We start from the raw sequence: 25,900 nt of genomic DNA on the forward strand, positions 1-25,900 counted from the left end.
CTACCCAACATTTAAAATAAGAGTTAACACCTATTCTCTTGAAGCTGTTCCAAAAAAATAGAAATGGAAGGAAAACTACGAAACTCTTTATATGATGCCAGCATTACCTTGCTTCCAAAACCAGATTGAGACTCCGCTAAAAAGGAGAACTATAGACCAATTTTCCCCAATGAACATGGATGCTAAAATCCTCAAGATGCTCTCCAACCAGATCCAATAATACGTTAAAAAAATTATTCACCATGACCAAGTGGGATTTATACCTGGGATGCAGGGCTGGTTCACTATCTGCAAAGCAATCGATGTGATTCATCACACCAATAAAAGAAAGGACAAGACACATAACCTTCTCAATAGATGCAGAGAAAGCATTTGACAAAATACAGCATCCTTTTTTGATAAAAACTCTTAATTAAGTAGGGATAGAAGGACAATGCCTAGAGATCATAAAAGCCATATATGAAAGACTCAACACTAATATCATCCTCAATGAAAAAAAAAAGAGCTTTTCCCTTAAGGTCAGGAATAATACAGGGATGTCCACTCTCACCAGTGTCATTTGACCTAATATCAGAAATCTTAGCCTGAGCAATAAGAAAACACAAAGAAAAGACATCCAAATCAGCCAAGAGGAGCTCAAACTCATTCTTTGCAGATGACATGATACTCTATACAGAAAACCCAGAAGATTCCAAACAACTGCTAGAACTGACTCATGAATTCATCAAAGTTGCAGGATATGAAATCAATGCACAGAAATCGGTTGCATTCTTATACACCAACAATGAAGCAACAGAAAGAGAAATCAAGGAATCGATCCCATTTACAATTGGACCAAAAACCATGAAATACCTAGGAATAAACCTAACCAAAGAGCTGAAAAATCTATACACTAAAAACTATAGAAACCTTATGAAAGAAAATTGAAGACACACACACACACACACACACACACACACACACACAAGGAAAAGCAATCCATGCTCCTGGATAGGAAGAACAAATATTGTTAAAATGTCAATACTACCCAAAGCAATCTACACAGTCAATGTAATCCCTATCAAAATAACACCAGCATTCTTCACAGAGCTAGAACAAACAATTCTAAAATTTGTATGGAACCAGAGAAGACCCTGAATAGCCAAAGCAATGTGTAAAAGAAAACCAAAGCAGGAGGCGTCACAATCCCAGACTTCAAGCTGTATCACAAAGCTATAAAACATAAAGACAGTATGGTACTGGCACAAGAACAGACACTCAGTTCAATGGAACAGAATAGAGAACCCAGAAATGGACCCACAAACATATGGGCAACTAATCTTTGACAAAGCAGAAAAGAATATACAATGGAATAAAGACCGTCTCTTCAGCAAGTGGTGCTGGGAAAACTGGACAGCGACATGAAGAATGAACCTGGACCACTTTCTTACACCATACACAAAAAAACTCAAAATGGATGAAAGACCTCAATGTAAGACAGGAAGCCATCAAAATGCTTGAGGAGAAAGCAGGCAAAAACCTCTTTGACCTAGGCCACAGAAACTTAACACGTCTCCAAAGGCAAGGGAAATAAAAGCAAAAATGAACTATTAGGACCTCATCAAAATAAAAAGCTTCTGCACAGTGAAGGAAACAATGAGAAAAACTAAAAGGCAACCGACAGAATGGGAGAAGGTAGTTGCAAACGACGTATCAGATAAAGGGTTAGTATCCGAAATCTATAAAGAAGTTACCAAATTCAACACCCAAAAAACCCCAAATAATCCAGTGAAGAAATGGGCAAAAGACATGAATAGACACTTCTCCAAAGAAGACATCCAGATGGCCAACCACCACATGAAAAAATTCTCAACATCACTCATCAGGAAAATACAAATCAAAACCACGATGAGTTACCACCTCACACCTGTCAGAATGGCTAACATTAGCAACTCAGGCAACAGATGTTGGCGAGGATGAGGAGAAAGGGATCTCTTTTGCACTGCTGGTGGGAATGCAAACTGGTACAGCCACTCTGGAAAACAGTATAGAGGTTCCTCAACAAATTAAAAATAGGACTACCCTGCGACCCAGCAATAGCACTACTAGGTATTTATCCAAGGGATACAGGTGTGCTGTTTCAAAGGGGCACATGCACCCCAATGTTTATAGCAGCACTATCAACAGTAGCCAAAGTATGGAAAGAGCCCAAATGTCCATCAATGGATGAATGGATGTGGATAAAGACGATGTGGTGTGTGTGTGTATATATGTGTGTGTGTGTATATATATATATATATACACACACACACACATACACACAATGGAGTTTTACTCGGCAATCCAAAAGAATGAAAGCTTGCCATTTGCAACTACATGGATAGAACTAGAGAGTATTATGCTAAGCGAAATTAGAGAAAGACAAATATCATATGACTTCACTCATGTGGAATTTAAGATACAAGACAAATGAACATAAGGGAAGCAAGAATATAAAAACAGGGAGGGGGACAAAACATAAGAGACTCTTAAATATGAACACACAGAGGGTTACTGGAGGGATTGTGGGAGGAGATATGGGCTAAATGAGTAAGCGGCATTAAAGAATCTACTCCTGAAATCATTGTTGCACTATATGCTAAGTAACTTGGATGTAAATCAAAAAAATAAAACTTTAAAAAAAACACGAAAATAATAAAACATTTAAAGACATTAAAAGAATCTTAGTCACCAGGTTTAACTATCTCAGTCCTGTGTAAGAGAATTTTTTCCTTAGAAAATTTATAACAATGATCATAAATTATTTATAGAGTAGTCTCTATATACTACGCACTGCACAAAAAAATAATGTTCTCATTTCCTCGGTTGTCTGATATAGCTATCATTGCATTATTTTATATATGGGGACAGGGAGATTTTTTTTAAATAGTAAATAACTTGTCCAAGATCTCTTTTCAGAGACCTAGCCAACAACTCTTAAGAGGAGAAGTTGAGGACACAGTGGTCTTTTCAGCGTAGTATTTTGGATTCAAATATTCAAAACTGAAATTCCAAGAAATGATCAGGTATTTCTAAAGTTTTGCCAATTATGAAGGCCCAGTATGGTACACCTGTAGTTTCCTCCCAGGTTTAATCTGGTTCTAGTCCTTAGAGACCACTCTAGATCACACTAACTTTCCTTTTCCATGAAAAGCCCTTTATTTGCAGGCATTGTAAATCTTGAGACCAATCCTCCCCATTCCTCTCTTAGAATGAGATTTCTTACCCTTCAGCAAGTCTGCTTCTGATGTGCTTTTTGTTTGTTAATGCTTCTAAAATGAGACAATAAGAGTCAAAGTAGAAAACAAAGGCATCAAGATAAAGAGCACAAGACCTTCGGAAGAGATGGTCAACAATAGATGAATAAAAATAAGGGCCTAAGAGATCAGGGCCTTTGGGATTACTAACAAAAAATATCCTTCAAATATTGGCTTAGAGTTGGTCCAGCCAGTGTTCTCTAAAATTAGTTTTATACTTCCATTTGTGGATCCTGGAGTCATGTACAGAATAGAATTCTTTATATGGTTGGATCAGAGGTTAGCAGGTCTTCAAAATGAGGTTCAAATCAGTGATCTTTTCCTCAGACTTACTGTCTGGAAGATTGTTCCTGTTTGTGAAGCTTAATATTCTTTACCTTAAAGTTTTACGATGTTTTACAAATTTCTTTCTAGCTTTTCTGCTTAATGTAAAATTATAAGAGCATTTGAGGCTCTTGTTACATGAAAATGCAAGCCCCAGCAAAAGAATACTATAACTTACTAATACATTGGTTTTCACAGTAACAGGTAAATATTACAAAAACCTTTTTAATCTTCACTTTTTATTAAGCATGGAGTCTAAGTTGTTCATTGATATTTTATATTTTACTTAGCTTGTAATATTAACATTCCATGTTTTCAAAGTCACAAATATAAGGTAGATGAATTATTCAAAGAAAAATGTAGTTTACATAAAGATTCATTATCACTGATAGCTCATGAAAATGATAGTTCTAATAACCTACAGCAACAGTATTTATGTTTTCTAAAAAGTCCCAAAGATACCTAAAATCATTAGTTATGTAAGAACTCTCCCTAAGGTAAAAGAGTGGATAGCAGACTGGGTTTCACATGGCAACAGTGACTGGGGGTGGCAAAGTTTCTTGAAGAGGCATTAGAATTTTAGCTGTTTTATGACCCCTGGGTAGCTCAGTCTGTTGATCAACTCTTGATTTTAGGTCATGAGCAATTCGTGGCAATGGACCCTGCACTGGGCTCTGCCAAGACAGGGTGGAGCCTGCTTGGGATTCTCTTTCCCTGTCTCCTCCCCCACTTGCACACACTCAAGTTTAACCAAAAAAAAAATCATTTTTAAATGTTCATTATTTTTTTTTTTTTTAATTTTTTTTTCAACGTTTTTTATTTATTTTTGGGACAGAGAGAGACATAGCATGAACGGGGGAGGGGCAGAGAGAGAGGGAGACACAGAATCAGAAACAGGCTCCAGGCTCTGAGCCATCAGCCCAGAGCCTGACGCGGGGCTCGAACTCATGGACCGTGAGATCGTGACCTGGCTGAAGTCGGACGCTTAACCGACTGCGCCACCCAGGCGCCCCAAATGTTCATTATTTTTGAGAGAGAGAGAGAGAGAGAGTGCGCGCACTAGCTTTGATGGGGCAGAGAGAGAGAACAGATCTGAAATGGACTCTGTGTTGACAGCAGACAGCCTGTTACAGGGCTCCAACTCACAAACCCCAAGATCTTGAGCCGAGCCAAAGTCAGATGCTCAACTGACTGAGGCCACCCAGGTGCCCTGAATTTTAGCTGTTTTTAAAAGGTCATATAATTGAGCAGTAACCATAAGCACTTAAAGTAGTATCACTTATTCAACTTTAAAAATATGGAACCCTTTATTCTAGGTGCTATACTAAGGAATACTAATGGAGATTTGGAAAGGACTCTTACCTACATAGTATAGGAGATAACCATTCCAGACCAATTGGACAAATTCAAGGAGTAGAATCCAAGATGCCTTGAGAATGAGGAAGAAAGATTCCTAATCCAGTGTTTGTTTCAGGGGAACTTGGTCTGGACAGGGTCCACTGGAAGTATGTAGTACCCAAACTGTATGTAACATTGATTTTAAGCTTCATGTGTTCATGGTAATTTTTTTTATCTGTTTTGTTAATTTCCAGAGCCTATAACAGCGCTTGCATATATCAGTTGCTCAAAAATCTATTTGGTGGGAAAATATTTTTCTTCCCTATGATGCTATACTAATTATTCTTTTTTTTTTTTTTGAGTTGCACAGACCATTTTTTTTATTTTTTAAATATAAATTTATTGTCAAACTGGTTAACATACAGTGCATCAAGTAATCCCTTCCAGTTCTATCTACAGTTGCTGCAAATGGCAGAATTTCATTCTTCCTCATTGCCAAGTAGTATTCCATTGTATATATAAACCACATCTTCTTTACCCATTCATCAGTTGATGGCATTTAGGCTCTTTCCATAATTTGGCTATTGTTGAAAGTGCTGCTATAAATATTAGAGTACATGTGCCCCTATGAATGAGCACTCCTGTATCCTTGGATAAATTCCTGGTAGTGCTATTGCTGGGTCGCAGGGTAGTTCTATTTTTAATTTGTTGAGGAATCTCCATACTCTTTTCCAGGTCAGCTGCAACAGTTTGCATTCCCACCAACAGTGCAAGAGGGTTCCCATTTCTCCACATCCTCACCAACATCTGTAGTTTCCTGAGTTGTTAATTTTAGCCATTTTGACCAGTGTGAGGTGGTATCTCAGTGTGGCTTTGATTTGTGTAGTTATTCTTTTATGAATGAATCTATCTATGAATATTACAAGTGTTGTTCACTGGAATGGGGAAAATTTTTACTATTTATAGTATTTATACTCAACCAGCCAATAACTTTTGGAAATATCACCTCACAAAGCAGAAAATAGTCTTGAGCCATTATTTTAGTCCCATGTGAGAATGTATTTATAAATTATAAATAAAACCAGAACTGCAAAGCTTCATTGGGGTTTGTAGTTAAGCGATTAACTACAATCTGTGCAAAAACTGAGTTCCCCCTTGCAACCACGGAGTAGAGGGAGATCAGAGAGGCCTCTGGAGGAAAGGAGAGGACAAAGGCATTAGCCAGGCATTTGCTGTTCTTTTACATTTAATAGTCTATTTCTGCTAGGTGTTAATAGAAGTTAGAATGGAAGAGATAATTTCCAAAGTTATCAGAACTTTCCTCCTGCCAGGAGAATAAAAAATTGGTCCCTATTGAAAATAAGATTCCTTCACAGAAATATAGGATTCAGTGGAAGGGGGATGGGCAAAATGGGTGAAGGACTGGGAGGCACAGGTTTCCAACCTCGGAACAAGTCAGTCATGTGAATGAAAGGTACAGCATGGAGAATGTAATCAATGATATTCTAATAGAGTTGCATGGTGACATAGTAACTGTACTCACGGGGAGTATAGCATAACGTATAGACTTCTCAGATTACTACTACATTATACAATGTTAAATGAGTTTCGGGTGTACATCAACTAGACTTCAATAAAAGTAAAATCCAAGACAGGTCTATGTATACAACAATGGATTATTATCCTTAAAGGTATTTTCATTGTGGAAAAAAACAGATTAAACAAACATTAAAATTTCATTCTTATGATGCATATTTTTGCATATATAATGCATATACTGAATGCATATTTTTGGGCACACTTTACTATCACAATATATCCTGTCAAATGTTTAAAAAAAAATAAGACTTAAAGGTTGAATAAATACATGAGCCCTCAATGAAGCTGGCATTGCACAAATATAAAAAAACATCAAACTGTTGAAAAGACAATGATCCAATAGCCTTCCCTTGATAACTACTTTTAGTTACCATAGGACATATGTTTTAAGACTCCATTTCTGCCCGAATTAGATCACCATGGCCTTATAAAAACTCATTTTCTTTTTGAATTTACAAACTGTAAGAGCTCTCCTTGCCTACCTGTGAGTTCATCTGTCATTTCTCCTGACTATCCCATTTTTATCCATGACATATATTCGCTTTAGAAAGTACCAGACAAAACCCTGATAGCTGCCTCTTAGATAACATTTCCTAATTAAATGTTGAAATAGGATCTAAGGTGAAAGATATTCATCTAACTTGCTAGGTATCTGGCACTTCTGACCCTACAGCTAGAAAAACTGCAGTGTCTTATCAGGCATATGCTTGCCAACACTGTCTAGCATGCTAATTTAAAGAAAAGGAGAATAAATCTCTTATGGGTGCATATACTACTCTTCATATAGAAAAAAAAATTTTTAAGTTTATTCATTTTGAGAGCAAGCATGCATGGAAGGAGCAGGTGGTGGCAAGTTTCCCAAGCAGACACACACTTCCAGTGTGGAGCCAAACGCAAGGTTCAAACCCACAAACCCTGAGATCATGACCTGAGCTGAATTCAAGAGTTGGACGCTCAACGGACTGAGCCACCTGGGCACTCAAAAACTTTCACATTCTTATCGGTTATCCTAGACCACTAATTCATTACATGACTTCCTAGGGGCATATAAAGGGCATGATCAATGAAGTGTGACTTACTTTATTAAAATACGGTTTTCCTGACTGCAAATTCCTTGAGTTTAAGAATTTTAGATATTTCATCTAACCCCCTTCCCCAAGAAAAAAATCCCACAAAAAAACAGAACTTCCACACATGCTATGACCTTGGTTAACTTGTAATGTGGTCCTAAAACTTCAGTGACTCATTTAAATCCTTTCTGCTCAAATTCCACTTTAACATCTAATTAGGGAAGTCTTAACTATAGGTCATCCCACCCAAGACAATAAGAACAGCTTTCAGCCATCTGTGGTTAACAAAATTTCTTTCAGTCCTTTAGTAAACCACATTTAAGCAAGCAAACAATTTATGTTGATTCTATGGTCAGTAATGAGTTTCCGTTTGCATCAAAAGTCATAAATGCCCATGATGAAAAATTGCTCTTGAAGCATGCAATTCTTTAAAACATCAAGAATATAGCTGGATTGCACAGACTGCACAAGAAGCACAGTTGGGTTTTTTGTCAGGCCACAGTAGTCTCAAAAAGGAACAAGGATATCAAAAGGTGGATCCTTGCTTAAATATGGTTTACTAAAGGACTGAAAGAAATCTTTTGCCCTGTGAGCCAGGGTAAAGAGTTCAATCGCCAAGTTAGCTCACAGGAATTCTGAGCATTTTTCTTCCATCAAGTCTATTTCTCTGAAAGGGCAATTTAGGAGGTCCTAGGTATTGTGGTTTCAGAATATATTTTATTCTAAAATTTATGATTTGCTTGTCATCTTAACAATCCACATAAAGTAAAACCATGATCTTCGAAGACTAAAAATTCATATACTGCATTATACCACATTTCCTTCTTTTTCCAGATCCTGGAGTTCTTTTCCTATTTCCCATTCTAAGGCTGCCCTGTTCTATTGGTTCTAAGAACCACCTGTAACTCATTTCTTTCTAATCACCTAGTAGAAGGGTAGAGGATCTTACCTAAATTGTTCATGTAACGACTTTATTCTGTGAAGCTTTCCGTGTGTGATATTTAACAAAGAATCAACAAAGTAAGCAAAGTATTAAGGTCTTAGATTTGACCTTTCTGTAATTCAGATTTTTCCCCTTGACTCTTCGTGTTTAATAGCTCTTATTGTAGAATTTGTTAAGACATTTATGAAAGATAGTTTTGTGATTGATCACAGCTCTTATTCACCATGGCATGCCACTTGTTAGTGCAGGGCAAATTTGTCCATTAATCATTTCCCTTAGGGTATCCAATTATACCCTAATTTCACATCATCGTTATCATTACACTTGTGTCTTTTCCATACTATGTTTAAAAAGCATCATCTATGGAGGAGATCTCTAAATATGAAAGCTGACTAGAAACATTTAAGGAAATGGACACATATCAAGTTTTTTCAGCTAGTATTTTTTTTTCCTGACAAACTAAACACTCATGCAGCCCTTGAGAAAGATCAGAACCTTTGTGCGGAGTGGACATCTTGAGAGAATTCTGATGTTTGTGGAGCCAAACTGTGCTGTGAACACTATTCAATAAAGTGGATGAGGCCACGAAGACTCCCTCCCACTACAGAGTCTTTCATCCATCCTCAGTTAAACCTCAAAAGCAAGATTTTATTCAAGAAACAAAAGCGACAATTAAACTTATCAAGATTTTAAAACTCAAGATGTCTTCAAGGCTTTCTGGTTAATACAGGATCCAGATCCACGATATTACAGATTTGAAAGCTGAACTCAAAGTTTACAAACAGAAAATAGGCTTCCAATTCAAAGTCCAAATAAGACTCACAATCCAAAGGACATATGGATTCCACACGAATTATTTCAGTAAAAACTTTTGACCTTTTCTATTTTTAAAGGAATATTCATTTGTCCTCTGTTAAGAATTTTTCCTCTTAGCACTGTGCATTCTTAGGTCTTCAAAAGTCACTTTCTTGCTGATGATGTTCAGTCCTATTCACGCATCTAAAAGTTCTGGAAACCTAAATGCTAAGTATTCTGTTCAATCTTTTCCATTTGAGGTTTCATTATCTCAAATGCAGGATACCTAACATTGCAACCTATTCTAGAGTTTCTCTCCACAGAGGTATCAAACATGCTCTTGTTACCAAAATTTAAACTTCAGGCTCACTTATAAATCAATCCACTTCTCAGTATCCAGCCAATAAACCATTTCTGGTCATTCAAAAGCCCTCTCCCAACTACCTGTCTTAGGTTGGTTTCCCTGGAAGCAGAACCAGAGACATTTGGTCACACATGATTTATGCTAGCAGCACTCTCAGGACAAAGGCAGCAAAGGAAGCCCAAAAATCTGGGGAAGGAGCTAAAGAAGCTTTCAGCTAAGGTCTAGCTTCAACCTGATCCCAGGTCACCTCTGGAGCATGTGTGGAGGCACAGAATTGGCCCCAGCTTGAAGCAAAGGGCCTGCTTTCGATCTCCTAGATCAGTCACCGGTCATATGGAAGAGCACATAAGCTCTTGGCAAGGAAGCTTCTATTCCACCAAGAACAATTCTGAGAAGGCAGCAGCTGTGGGTCATTGGCAGCCAACACACTGGTCGGGGACGAGTGCTTCCACGCAGTAACTTACATTCGGATGGGGCACCAGTGTCCATTACTGTGCTCAAGTACAACTTTTGGATATATCCTGATGTACTTGACTCAGGAGACCTTGTCCTTTATTAGTATGGAAGAAACTGGGAAGATTAGTAATGGGTTTAGAGGAGAGTTCTCCTGATGTTCTTCCTAGTTCATGAAATGTCAAGAAGTATTTGTAAATATCTATTTTCCCCCACTGTGCTGAAATGTCAGCTACAACCATAAGTAACTTTATAGTGCTATTTTGGAGGTCATAGTGTAGGACAAGTTACTGCCTGAATTCTGATTTTTCAGATCAAGGTTTTATTTGCATAGCTCAAACACCTACGTGTATACATGCTTACATGCATATTTAAACAAACACACATGCACATAAGCTGGTTTGGATGCAAACCTTTTGGGGTTTCCCCACACACCACCAAGAGATTCGACGAAAAATGGAAGAGGAAGGTAGTTTTAGCTATCCGTGGGTGTAATCTTTGATTAATGCAAGATGGGAACGACCTGGAAAGATCAATTCTTCCACTCTTGCCCCAGGGAGGGCACTTCAAGGGGCAGTACCCCCTTGCAGGTCTTCCAGGAAGGTACTATGACCAAGTGCAGAGTGAACTCCTGCAGCTCTTTGGGGCTCCTTGTGAGAGTGTCAAACATAATAACATACCACATTAAGTTAGGTTACTTCTTCCTTTACACTGATCACTGCCCTGAACATGCTCTTCCCAAATAATGGAGGAGAATTTTATCCTGGTCTCAAGTTCCTCTTTTCTTTTTCTACTCCAAGTGTTTGTTCATAATCCATATCAGAATGAAAAAAAAAATATTCAATGTAATGCTTCCTTCTTTAAAAGATTTTCTTAAAAAAAGCATAAACCATGTGCTCAGGGTCATGATTTAGATTCTGGTAGCAATTCCTCATCCTGTTGTACAGTGGTGGTCAAGTGGCTAACAGTCTGTGGCTTACCCTTTGATTAGAATTTTTTTCAAAGGATAAAGGCTGAAGGACACACAAAATACACCATACCTTGCACAACTAATAGCAAAGCAGAATACTGCTTCTCAGACTTTGGGCTTAGATCAAGTGCAAAGCAGAAGTAGCTTTACTGGAGAAATTCCATATTTACATGACTCAAAAAGATTAATATTTCACACTAATCATTTAAAAACCACGTGGCATTTTGTATCTATTGCTTAGTATTTCACAAGCTCTTTCAATTTTCCAGGCACATTTTTTTCTATTCTGCTTACCAAGGGTCTCCAGGTATAAACTTTTAGTAGGTATCCTACAGCCTTTAGAATTGTGAAGTATACAAATTTGGCATACAGTCACATAGAATCCTTCAGGCCACGATTAAAAAGAATAAGGCAGTGCTAGTTTACCCCGTTCAAGTTTCTTAACAGTTAAAATACTCCTAGTAAAATCATAAACAAAAACAAAACAAAACACATACATACAGGGTGTCTGGGTGGCTCACTCAGTTAAGCAGGCTCGGAGTTTCATCGCAGGTCATGATCTCATGGTTCATGAGTTCAAGCCCCACATTGGGCTCTGTGCTGACAGTATGGAACCTGCTTGGGATTCTCTTTCTCTACCTCTCTCCTGCTCATTCTCTCTTGCTTGCTCGCCCTCTCCCCCCTCACTGTCCCTCCCCTGCTCTCCCAAAGTAAACTTAAAGAAATCTTCAATACCCTTAAAACAAAGGATTAAAATTTATTAGGTGTCAGAAGTTCTCCATCTTAATTACAATTATGTCAGAATAAGAAAACAATTTATGTGTTATTCTCCCCCTGAACCAATACCATTTTCACTTTTAATACAGACAACTATGATAACAAGTAGTGATGTGCTGGACAAGTTAGAGACTACTTTGTCATACTTCAAAATGTTGCTATAATTAGACACACATATAACCCCAAATTTCCTTCAATAGTCTATTCCTTCCGTTTCTTAAGCACTAAGACCTAGACCTGTGCTCAAGTAGGTTTTGTATGTATGTTACATGTATGCTTCTATAATGTTAGGCTGTAATACAAAATATACATTTTATTGCTAATATTTTTCTGCAAATAGCCTTAATTCCCTATTTTGTATATTCAACATCAAATGAGTATACTAGGATTTTTAAAAATATAATCCCTGGGAGAACTTGGTCTCCACTTCTTCCTCTTATTATAAGCAATGAAGCAGTAAGCATCCCTACATATGGGTTCTTTACAGGACTTACTGAAGACACAGCTTGAAGTAGTTTCCCTGTGGCATGGAATAGGTTTATTTTCAACCTGACACAATATTGCCTAGATTTCTAGTCACCCAGCTCAAGGTGCCAGGTATGTGAGTGAATAAGTCTTTACAGAGGAGTCCACCCTTCATTATGGATTCCTCTCCTGAGTCTCCTCAGCCCCTGTTTGTGAAGCAAACAGGTCTCTCCTGCCATGCTGTGTTCAAACTCCTGGCCACTGGATCTGTGAGCATAACAATGTTGTTTTAAGCTGTGAAGTTTCAGGAATTTATTCCATGGCAATAACTGGAACAGATGTAGTAGCTTTTTAAAGTCTTAACTTTTAACTTCAATTAATCCAATTTTATCAATGTGTCAAGAATGCTTAGTGGTTTCTAATGAACTACAAACCATACAAGCTATTTCTAATAAACTTTATTACTGTAAACACTGCTGTTGCATTTATGGCCTTGTACTCCAGTATGGGGGTGGGGAATGCATATTAAAAATACTCATGAGAAAGTGTCCCACACCCAATTTTATATTTTATTGTAAAACCCATAATTCTGTAAGTTCCTCTCAGAATAATTTAAAAAATGGGTAAGAAACACAATCAGCATAAGACATTTGGGAAGGGTCAACATATTCCAAACTGATTACCATTTTTAACTTTCAAGCAGTTTATACCCAACCTACTGGGCAACATCTCTGATAAGATGATTCTTGCCCAATATGACACTTGGGGAAATAAAGTGATTATTCAAAGTTTGCCCTTTAGAATAAATTACACATTTTATAATTTTCTATCAAGAAAAGCAGTTCCAAGTATACTTTTAATCAAATCCATAGGTTAAATATTGGCAAATGGCATGTAATGATCAGACAATGAAATGCAGGTAACTACCTCCAATATTGGTTACACTTTTATCCTTTTAATAGGAAAAACAAAGCCTGTATTGGGATTTCCACAAGAGTTACAGCTAAGAGGTCATTAAGTGTATAGAGTTTGTTGTGGGAAAGACTTTCACCTACCTGGATCCACGTTCTTTCTCCTGAGTTTTCATTACCTTCAGGTGACCAAACACTTCTATTGTAACCACCTTATTTTGTATCATCAGCACATTCCCAAGTTAATGCAAATTTGCACTTATCTTTCTGTAGATATCGTTGTCCCTTCACTCCTGTCTCCATCCAAAAGGCTAGGATTTTTTAGAGCACATATTTTAGAACATAAATCAAATAATGCTGTTTCTCCTGCTTTAAGCTTCCAAATAAAATCCTAATGAATGTAGGGGGGGAAAAAACCCCCTGCTAATTCTCACCTTTGCCTGAATTTGTCTTCCTATCAAGGCCCCCTCCCCCCTTCACTCACTATGTCCCAGCCCTACTTGTGGTCCTTCTGTTCCCCATGCTCACCAAGTTCTTTCACCCCTTAGGATTTTTGCAGTTGCCAGTATCTAATTCAAAGACACTGTCCTTAAACATTAGATCAGTGCTCTTTCCTATCATTTATCTTTTGACTGACAGGTCAGTCTCCAGTTCAGAAAACCTTCCACAGGTATGACAATGTAATATTGATCTACAGACTCCCACTCAATGCACTCTTCTTATCAACCCACACTTTTTGTTCTTCCCTAGTTCTTGATGGCTATCAGAAATTACACTATGAATTAATCTTCTGTTTATCATCTACCTCTAGGAGGACAGAAGTTCCATGAGATCAAGGCTTACCTACCTTCCTTTTCCCCCCAGTAAGAAATAATCATTTAATCAATAAATAAAAGGATTAGAAACACAAAACACAAACTGATTTTGAGTAGCAGTGTGGACATTAGGGAGAAAATGGCAGAACTGATACAAACTCCAAATAAGGCTATCATGAGGACACTGACACAGCAAGTGAATATTTTCTTCCCACACTAAGAACTACAACTTGATTGCTTATCATCTGAAAATAATCAGAATCTTTAAATTCCTTTTCTTTTAAAATCCTGAAGTGTTACAGTTTACTTTTATCTCTATTTCCAACTGTGAAGGAGTATTTTATAACAAGATTAAAGAAAAGGTTATTGACCTTACATATAAATATACAGGAAGTGTTATGGGTTGAATTACATCCTTCCAAAAATAGAGTCAAGTCATAATTCCACGGGATTTAGGAATAGGACATTATTTGTTCTGGTTCATTTTACGTGTCAACTTGGCTGTGGCACAGGCCCAGATAGGTGGCCATTCATTTTGAATGTTTCTGTGAAGGTGTTTTTGGATAAGCTCATCATTTAAATTGGTGACCACTGAGTAAACTGTACTCAGTAATTAGGGTATATGCCTAATCTGGTGAGCTGATGGCTTGGATTGGGGGCAGAGGCAGTTGGGGGTATGGGGGAAGAGTGAACTCTCCCTGAGCAAGAAGAAATTTTACCAGACAACCTTCTAACTTGAACAGTAGTATTGGCTTTTCCCTGGATCTCCAGCCTGCTGGTTTACCCTGTAGGTTTTAGATTTCCAGGTAGGATTTCATGAGCCAAATCTTTAAAATAAATCTTGTCCCTATATATACACACATTCTATTGGTTCTGTTCTTCTAGAGAACCCGAATACATTTGTAAATACGGTCTTTGCAGATGTAATCAAGTTAAAATGATATACTAGATTAAGGTGAGCCCTCATCTAATGACTGGTATTTTGATAAAAAGCAGGAAATTTGCACACAGAGAAAACAGGGAGAAGGCCATGGGATATGGAGGTTGAGGCAGAGATTGGAGTGATCCATCTATGAGCCAAGGAAAGGCAAAGATTTCTCATCAGAAAGTCAGGGCAAAACCAACCCTGTTAACACCATCATTTCAGGCTTGTAGCCACCAGAACTGTGAAAGAATACATTTCTGTTTTAGCCATCTGGTTTGTGGTACTTGGTTACAGTAGCCCTAGGAAACTAATACGAGATGTTTAAAAAAAAATGTTTCAAAAGAAAATATTATGATGTACTCTGAACAGCAAGCACAAAAAAAAAAAAAAAAAAAAAAAAAAAAAAGAAAAAGAAAAGAAAAAAGAGGAATAGAACTTAATTTGGAAGTGAAAAGATCAGGTCCAAAGGTAATATGTGTAACTCATTAGGCTCTATTCTTTAAGTTATTGTATTGGCAACAAAGACTTAAAAAGAAAGAAAACAAGAAACGCATGTAAGATGTATTTTTCTTTGCTTTGCATTTTAGACCTGTTTTTATTCTGATTATTCATGTGCTTTTCTAAAGCCAACCTTTCATGAATATTTCAGCACAATCTTGTTTGTTTTACAGAACTCCTGCTCATGAAAATCCCTCATGACCACTCAGCATTAGAGGAACCACATTCTTAGGGTATAATAGAAAAATCCCAAACAGAAACTTTCATTCAGAGCCAGTTTAAGCAAAGTGAGATCGTAAGACAGTTATGCACTTGTCAGAGTAATTCTTTGGATAACATGCAATGAACCTCTGATTTGTTGAAGTAACTCTGGTTTTTCTATTGGCCACAAGATAATTGTTCTAATTTTATCTTGATATTAGATATTCAGATCTTTACCCAGAAAGGTTGAGGTATAAGGTCCCTGTAACTGGTTAATTACAATCAACTTGGTCACTTACAATAACAGAAATTTATTCTCATAGCTGTGGAGGCCAAAAGTCAGAAATTAAGGACTCAGCAGGGCTGTCCTATCTCCAAGAATACAGGGGAGAATCGAGTTCTTCCCTCTTTCTGGTGGCTGTCCGTATTCACAGACTCGTGGTCACATCTCCCTGATCTCTTCCTCCCTGATAGCATTACCACCTCTTCCATCTCATAAAGGGACCCTGCCATTGGAATTAGGGCCACCTGCATAACACAGGGTCTTCTCACATCATCATCTCAAAATCCTTAACGTAATTGCAAGTGCAGACTTTTCCCCATTCACAGGCTCTCCCCAGAGACGATATGGCTAGATTTGGGGGAGGTCCACAGTGTAGCCCACTACACTCTGATTTGTTGTCATGAATTTCTCTTTAATTTGCCAATCAGACCAGGTAACCCTGTATTCATCTTACAGGAGTTCTCTTGAATGAAAATAGTTTGCACCTGTCATTTGACGCCTACTTGATTAGCAGTTGTTTTAACTAATTAGGAAATGGGCAGAAACAGCTTTTATCAGCCGAATAAGTTGAGACCAAAGTAAAATACACCTTCAGCATAATTACCATATCAACATTATTTTATACGGTAAGTCCATAAGCAACTGAAATTAAGACATTCCCAAGTTGTAAAAAAAAATCTACATAGAAACACATACCTCTATATATACACGAACGATGATTTTTTCCTGTTTTTATTTATGTCTCTTTATAACTATATCCTATCAATTTTCTTTTCTTCTTTCATCAAAGAGTACTAAATGCTGCTGGGGTTCAAATCTGTTCCTCTCATATTCCTTACCTTGGTTAAGGACATCATCGTTAAAAACTGCAAATCTGCCATTTCATTCCCCTACTTTCCCCTACTCAGCATCCATTTATAGAATCCTATGCATTTTACCTTTTAAACGTCCCTTGAATCCATTACATTCTCCCCAGCTGTCACCCTTATTTCCCCCATGGCTTCTTCAGATACCCATCACCTCTGACCCAAATGCCAAAGACAACCTGAGATTCCTAGCTTCCAGAAGGACCCAGGACTTCCTGAACACAGCCAGTGATTACGGACCCCTTTCCAAAATACAGAGCCACTCATCCCATTCTCTGACTTAGAAGGATTCCACATGCATTGGCCAAAATCCAAATTATTCCTTACGACATCCAAAACCTCCAACTCCCCCTGCCACCCACCACCTCCAGCAAAACAGGGGCTTACACTATTGCCTAAGAATTCCAGACTGTCTCATTCATGGATTTCCAACTTGGAACACACAGCACTATCTGCTATTTGTTCTTCTTGTTTAAGGATAAGCTCCTGTTCGTCTTTCAGTAAATTCAAATACCTCTAACTCAGTGACATCTGCTCCATCAGTACTTACCGGCAATGGTGATTTTTTACATACAAAAATAGGGTTAACGACAAAATGTTACCTATTGCTGGTTCTTAATTTTGAGAGTTCTGCAGGTGAAAGCCTAAACTGGTCACTGCACTTGCACTCAGAGGGCAAGGAGAAGCCAAAGAAAGTGGCAGTTTTAAAGAGCATAAGAACTTACACGTACGGCTTTTCTCTGATAACTGCAAGACCAGCAAACCCACACACACACCCCTCCCTCAGAATCTTGGCTTTATATAGAGGCCTTAATGGGGCTTAGTCCAGATGATCTCAATAACACATTACTCTCTCAAGGCTACATCCTCCTTAAAGTGGCCTCGCTGTGGAAATGGTGGGCAGAAAGGTACATTCCAAGGATGGTGAGGGGAAACGAGTCCCTGATTGCCTCATTCCAGCTCCCAGGTCAGCTGGTGGTCATGTCCTCTGGATGACCTCCTCTAACACCTGTATGGCCTCTTGTTAAAGTGTTAAAATAGTTTCTTACTGGCTGGAAATTATTTAATCAGTGTCATGAATCCTCCAGAATCTTCCCAATGATCACAGATGCCAAGGTTCTTCTTAAAAGAGAAGTACCTGATATTCCAGGGGAGTTGCAAGAATTTGCCCGAACACTATGGGGCACCATTGATTCTGATTTGTTGGTGCCTGTGTGCTGTTTCACCTTTTAAGTTTTCTTTAATATTACTTCTGACTAAAAGGGAAAGCTAGGAATTGATAATCTCTCAAGTTTTTATAGAGTGTTGCCCATGCATAAGAAACTACGCAATTATGCTAGAAATTCAAGGTATAATCAGATGTTTTTAAACTGTATGTAACTAGCAGGCAAAATAACACATTTATGCCCATAAAGTAAAACAAGGTGTCTTATATAACTGAGCCATGCATGGTACAAAGAACTATGTGTTATAGAAAAGGTAGCAATGAATAACCACTGGCCAAAAGAAATGAGATCAAATTCTCTGTGCTTGTGGTGTCCCTCCTGTTTGTGGTTAGTTGTACTGAGGGTTTCGATCCCAAGGCATCTCCACTCCTCCTACTCTTTCTGATGCGGTCTTTTCTCTATGCCTAGCTGTGCAAGATCCGTTCTGCCAGTCTTCAGGTTGTTTTCAGAGTTAGTCGCATAGAGTAAATGCAGAGAGGTACATGGGGAGGCAATTCCAGATCAATGGAGTATTGGGTGCAAGCAGTGACCTGGGATAATAGAATGTGCATCGTGATGATGATTAAATCAGCTTAACTAGAACATTTGGTGTATATAAGTGAACAGGGAAAATTAAGTCAGTAAAGGTATGGTGGCGAGCATGAAAAAACTTGAATGGAAGACTAAGAAATGTGCATTTATCCAAGAGGAGAATATTTATTGCAATACTCTTTGAAAATTGTGGAGAAAAAACAAAAAGTAGCTTTTTGTCCATTAATAGATCAGTGGTTAAAACATGATACAGCCATGCTATAGAATTCTGAGACACATGAGGTAGAACTGTATGTACTGACAAGAAAAAAAAAAACACAAAGACATATTAAGTTATAAAAGTAAGTCATAGAGTCATTACTCTTTTTCCTCTTTTTTTCCTCTCTCTTTCTTATCTCTCTTTTAACCACAAAAGTATCCGTAACTTCTTTGAGAAATTTTGGAAGCTAATAAAAAGAAAACCATGTTCACCATAAAATAGAATTTTATAAATGTTATGCTTCATAAGGCTGAAAAAGGACACATTAAAATAATCTGCATTCTATAGCTCTCCTGGCACCTCCAGGAGAACATTTACAGGACCAAAAAAAAAAGAAAGAAAGAAAAAACAAACAACGGTATTTAACCATAGGAATCATGATAGGACCTGCTTTTGTGCAGATCATTTTTTAAATCCATAAGACATTCACTGAAGAAGTTTCAAAATTTGAGAATGTTGGGGGAGGTCATGGAGAGGACGTGACCTCCTACCCACCCAATAAGAAGGACCTTGCTACAGCTGGAGGATCCTCACTCCCTCCCCTGTCTTTGGAATGCACATTCTGCTTGCTTTCCCTACTCCAGGACCTGCCCCAAGGACATAGCCTTGACATAGTGATATGGTGCTGAGAACATCTAGAGGGTGCATGTGACTGAACTCAGTTAAAGCCTCTATATAAACGTTTAAGATTTTACAGGCAGATGAGATCTACTTGTCTTGCGGCTGCTCAAAACAAGCCTCCTAAGTTCCCTTGCTTATGAAAACTGCCACCTAAAAATATGAGGGGGTTTGGGGTGCCTGGATGCTCAGTCGGTTAAGCCTCTGACTCTTGATTTTGGCTCAGGTTATGGTCCCAGGGTCATGGGATCGAGCCCCACGTCAGGCTCAGTTTCTGATAGCATGGAGCCTCCTTGGGATTCTCTCTCTCTCTCTCTCTCTCTCTCTCTCTCTCTGTCCCTCCCCTGTTTGCTCTTTGTCTCTCAAAATAAGTAAAAATAAACTTTAAAAATTTTATTAATAAAAAAATCTGGAGCGGCTTCCTTCTTTCTTAGGTCTCTTCCTGTCTTCTGAGTATGGGACTGGTTTCAGATTTCACCTGGGATGCTCCCAAGGAGATTGCAAACAAGCAGAGAAGTGTCTGCTTTTTATTAACTTTAGTATTGTATATTTTTATTCTAATTTTTATCAAGAAAGTTTAAGAGTTTTTCCAACTGATACTGATTTTAGAGGAGAGAATCCAATTTGTAAACATAAAAGTAATTTCCTGATTACTCAAAATGATTTAGTGGCTTCTCTTAAACTAGAAACTGGAAACACAGAAAATTACTTCCATAGTCATTTGCTTCCTGGAGAAAGAGCTTTTCAAAACCAGAATATAAAGTATGTGTTAAATAAACTGCCAGTTCTCCAATAAGACATCTCTGCAAGAAACAATGGAAAATAAAAATATTCTTCGGTGGAATTTATGCCACAAATTGAACCATTTCTTCAATGCTTCCCAACAGACCCCATTTTAAAGAATATATGTCCCTCTACCAAAAAAGAAAAAAAAAGGGGGAGAGATTTGAGGGAGAGTTTTAAGACTGAAAAAACCCCATCCCCTCACCCCAAGAATACTTAGAGGTCCAAAGGGGAAAAAAACAGTACCTTTTGATATCAAGATCCATACAGAATTATTTGGTGCATTTTATTGTTTTATTCAAGACTATTTTCAATAGAAAAGGTTTTTTCTTCCCCCCTTTTGCCTCAAAGCCCTTGTCAAGTCACTGTTACCTGTTAAAGACAAATGCAAACACCTGCTGAGTAATGACTAGAGTCCGCAGACCCAGAGAGTACTTCAAAGGCATACCAAGTACACTGAAAACATTTTTTATGAAAAATATTTCATTCTTTGACTTCAAGTTTAAAAAAGAAACCAGAGGAACTTAAGTTTGTTTGGTAAAATCCCAAAAAACTGGAAATTTAATATTTTATCACTTAAAAAAGATAAAGCCAGTTCTTTTTTCTTATATAGTCATGTAAGAATAATGAAATTAGAATAATAAGACGTGTTCATATATTCTAAAACCAGTAGGCTGTGTTTAATATTATGATCAAATTTTCTATATATAATTTTAAATAAACTCAAAAGATAATAACTGATATATTTTAAGATGAAAGAAAAAGTTACCTTTTGGGTTAAAAATAATGATATATATACATCCAATTCTATTTATTTATGTTATATGTTTATTAAATATATTTATGTAAGACATAAGTATACATATATTTTGAATGCATATAATGAATACACAAGACATATTCATTTACTGAGTTCTAAAAACCAAGGTTGAGGGGCACCTGGGGGGCTCAGTGGGTTAGGCATCGGCTTCGGCTCAGGTCATGATCTCGCGGTCCATGAGTTCAAGCCCCGCGTCGGGCTCTGTGCTGACGCTCAGAGCCTGGAGCCTGTTTCAGATTCTGTGTCTCCCTCTCTCTGACCCTCCCCCGTTCATGCTCTGTCTCTCCCTGTCTCAAAAATAAATAAACGTTAAAAAAAATAAATTAATTTAAAAAATAAAAACCAAGGTTGATTTATATAAGCTAAAATGTTCTAACCAGATCAATTTTCTGAATTTTTATTATGAAATTATTCCCACAGTAATCCACAATGCAAACTTTAACACTTACAAAATATATTAACTCTCTTTGTAGTAGATGTTATAATGCAGTCCATATAAAAGAATGGATTATCAATTCTTTTAGGTTGATACCAAATGGTACAATATTTATTGAAATGTGTGACCTAATATAAACTCTTCATCCTCAAACACACTTCTGAAAGACATAAATTAAACTATAGGAACAAGCAACACTTTTTTTAAGTTTTATTTAACTTAAAAATAAGTTTGCTTATTTTTTTTAACTTTTAAAATATTTATTTATTTTTAAGAAAGAGAGAGACAGAGAGCAAGCATGGGAGGCCAGAGAGAGACGGAGACACAGAATCTGAAGCGGGCTCCAAGCTCTGAGCTGTCAGCACAGAGCCCAAGGCAGGGCTGGAACCCATGAACTGTGAGATCATGACCTGAGCCAAAGCCGGATTTAACTGACTGAGCCACTAACAGGGCCCCAGTCTTCTTTCTTTCTTTTTTTTTTTTTAAGAAACCATTAATTGTATACTAATATCAGATATTAGTAAATATCACATAGTACACATATAAATAAAGAGGCGTTTACTTTTCTTGGTATTCATGGAACTAACTGGTTGGCAGTAAATAGGTAATGCTGAACTGATTCTAAAACAATCTCCACAGCAAATAGCTATTTAAGAGGTAAGCTTAAAAAGGAAATCAGAAAAAAAAAAGAGAGAGAGAGGATTTGAAAGTCATGGAATTTGCCAAACTTTTCTATTCAAAGAAACATTCTACTTTGAATAGTCTTTAATAAAAGTTGTAGTATGAATAGATATAGATATGTAGTTCATTTCAGCTTTTATAACATATGTATATGTGCATATGAATACACATAAATATTACAATCAAGAAATAGTTGTACAGTGAAAATTTATTGTTTTCACAAAGAACTTCACATGTACAAGACAACATAGAAAAAAGTATGTTTTACTTTGCTTTACTTTTTATTTTTCCTCTAAAAGAAAGTATTTAAAATCAGAAATACCTAAGGTACGTTTTGCTATGATAGAGAAACTCTATCTCCAGAAATAAGGAAAAAAATATATCTGACTGAACAGTACCTGTGGGACCTTTCAAGGGCCTCTTCAACTTTGCTAATTATTGTTCACAATCCCTAAATTGCAGAGGAAATGAAAATGGCAGAGGCAAATTTATCAGTTCGGTAGTTGGAATCAAATTGCTTTGTCATCAAAATAAAATGGAATATATTGGTAACCTTACATATGAATAATAAAAAATGCTCACTCATTAGTGAGATTTGGCCTTCTGAGTTGACCTGGAAAGTGTACAAAGCAGATAAAAATGCACTACTTTTTCAGCTAGGGTTTCAATCTAAAGAACAGCAATTTTTACCTGTGTAGCCTAGAGCTTTAGAAGTATATGAATTTGTAATTCTCGCAGATATGCATTATCTCATTTTTCAGAACTTCATAAAGTACACAATGGAGTACTTAATTAATTCGCTTATATAAATCATGTTAAATTGCCAGAATAACTCATTAATGCCCTTCTATCCTATACATCTAAGTTACTACCTCACCCCAAGAGCTGAGACCTTCATTTGATCATGTGTACAGGATTTAGTATAATAGCCACAATTAGAAGACATCTATTACTTGTGCTGAATGAACTGGATGACTAGGAAAATTCTGATCAACACTACATATTGATTAGTGTACAAATGGTGATGCAATTTTGGACTTTGCAGAGGGGGACTAAAGACTTGGAAATACTAAGAAATACTAGAAAATTACAGACAGATCTTACTAAAAATAAAGTAGATGCCTATGTTCCACCCTGAGCTTTTAAGATTCAGTAAGACAGAAGAGGTAATAAAATATGTGCATTTTTAACAATAGTCCCATATAACTTTGAGGTCATTTTCAATGTAATCAAAACCAAAGATTTGTACAAAGGGACTATACTACACTACTCATCATTTTAATAAAGAACAGAGTAGATGTCAGATATATTCAACTAAAATGTGTTGGCCTTATCCAACTTTGACATTGTGTGTGTGTGTGTGTGTGTGTGTGTATCCTTTGCAGTGAATTTAAATTATTCTCAGGTGTTATATTCAAAACAAATTTCAATAATTAAGAAAAAATATAGATACTTTTGAACAAAATATAAGACTTCTGTTTTCTAGGAAGTTTAATACTAAGAACTGACTGTTGCCCTGTTCCATTAGGTTGGAATCTCAACCTAGTAGAAAGATGGGAATCATACATTAAAAGCCTGAACTGACCAATGTCTACCAACACTGTATCTTTCAAAAGACTACATGCATAAGAAAGCTGGGATACTCAGACTTCCTTCCCACGCATTTTTGCACCCTTGTATGTGGCTGATAATATACTCATGGGAACATGAGATTAGTTCAGTTTCAGTGGGGAGAAGACACACAGAGAAGGTAGAGGACAGGAATAGCATTGTATCACCATTCCTGTTGGGTCAAAATTCTTAGGCAGACAAGTGGACTGAAAAATACTTCATATGATTCACTCTATTTTGGGTTGCAAACTTAAAAGTAGGAAGACTACTAGGATCTGATGTTAAAAATTATTCTGGTCTGAATAAGAATTGCCCCCAAGAATCCAGCTTTGAGAAAAGAGACATGAAGTGTTTTATGAAACTGTATTATGTCTGATGAGACTTGAGAGAGAAAAATTTTAGAAAAATAATTCTATCAGAATTTGGGTTTTAAAAACAAAGCTGGGGTGCCTGAGTGGCTCAGTAGGTCATGATCGCTTGGCTTGTGAGTTCAAGCCCCACTTGAGGTTCTGTGCTAACAGCTCAGAGCCTAGAGCCTGCTTCAGATTCTATGTCTCACTTTATCTCTACCCTCTTCCACCTGTGCGTGCTCTCTCTCTCTCTCAAAAATAAATTTTTTAAAAAGTTAAACAAATTAAAAACAAAGATGGAAAACTTCCAGGTTGACTCCTACAGAGGCACAGAAATGATATCTAAGAAAGGAATGTGATGCACAGGGCCGAGAAGGTAAAGATAGGTGGTGGAGATGTCACAGAAATTGGGCTGATACAGCCTAAAGCCTCAGCCACTACCCTCTGCACACAATCTCATAGCTGCTTTCACAACTGGAAGCATAGCAATATACTCCATTGCCTTCATCGAAAGCTACAAGCATTATTTAAAACTGAAATAGTTCAATTATTTAGTAAAGGCATGTTAAACCAAATAATTTCCATCCTCATGTGATGAATATTAGACAAGCCTACCTCTCAATGTGTGTATTCCTGTTCTCTTAATTATACAGTTTACAATATATCAGGAACCATGTTCTGGTTTACGAAAAGTACCTCATCAACCATGCATTTCATCTGCCATTCACCCATTATTTTTTGGTGACAACCCAATATCTACCTATGGTAATTGCATGCTGGTGATTTATTTTTAATATCTTTCAGCTGGTTTGGCTGGAATTTTAAAATAGATAATAACAGCATTGAGGGTTACAACAATGTGATTTTTTTTCTTCTCTATTAGATACAAAATGACTACCTTTTGTGAAATGGAGAAATAGCAAAAAAAATTTCTAAGACACTTGCCCATATTAGAAAAAGATACTTAACAAATCATCAGATTTTGAGTGCTAAATCTGTCACCCAATTGTTTCAGAAATGTATTTCTTATTTCATCCTTCTAAGTAGAATACCATTTTAGTCTATTTTTTTTCAAGTAAATGAAATATTAAATAACATTAATTTTCTAGAAAATGTAAATCAACCAATTTTAACTCTTACATTTTTTTATTTGAACCATTTTGTTGTCTTTCTAATGTATAATGGCTAGTGCCAACCAGAAGGAAAATGTAGTAAAAAAAAGAGAAATTATTAAACTATGAAGTGTGTTTGTAAGAGACATCAGGGTGTGACACAATATTTTGGAGATCTTTTGTGTGTACCATTAACAAAAATGAAACATATTAAGCCAGAAGTGTATGTGTCTGGCTAGATGTACGAAAACTAGGCAAAATATGAAGATATTCAAGACTATACAGGAAAATAAGCAATGAACAAAAGACTGAGTTAAGACTTGGACAGCCATCATCTTTAACATCTTCCTTTTAACCAAATTTTCTTCTCTTGATCAGTACATTAATATCTTTAGTTAAGGCCTCTCTCCTGATCTCAAAACACATGTGTACTTATCTGCTAACATCTCCATATAGATGTCACAGAGGCACCTGAAATTACACAGACACATCTAAATCAGCTTTCCTCCTTCTCCTCCAGCAAGTTGTAAATCAGTTTGAAAAACATCTTTTTAGGGTGATCATCCCTAATCTATTTGACTAGTCCCTTTCTTTTGCAATA

This window comes from Panthera onca, chromosome C2, assembly GCF_046562875.1.
Source record: "Panthera onca isolate mPanOnc1 chromosome C2, mPanOnc1 haplotype 2, whole genome shotgun sequence".
In the NCBI taxonomy this organism is placed as follows: Eukaryota; Metazoa; Chordata; class Mammalia; order Carnivora; family Felidae; genus Panthera; species Panthera onca.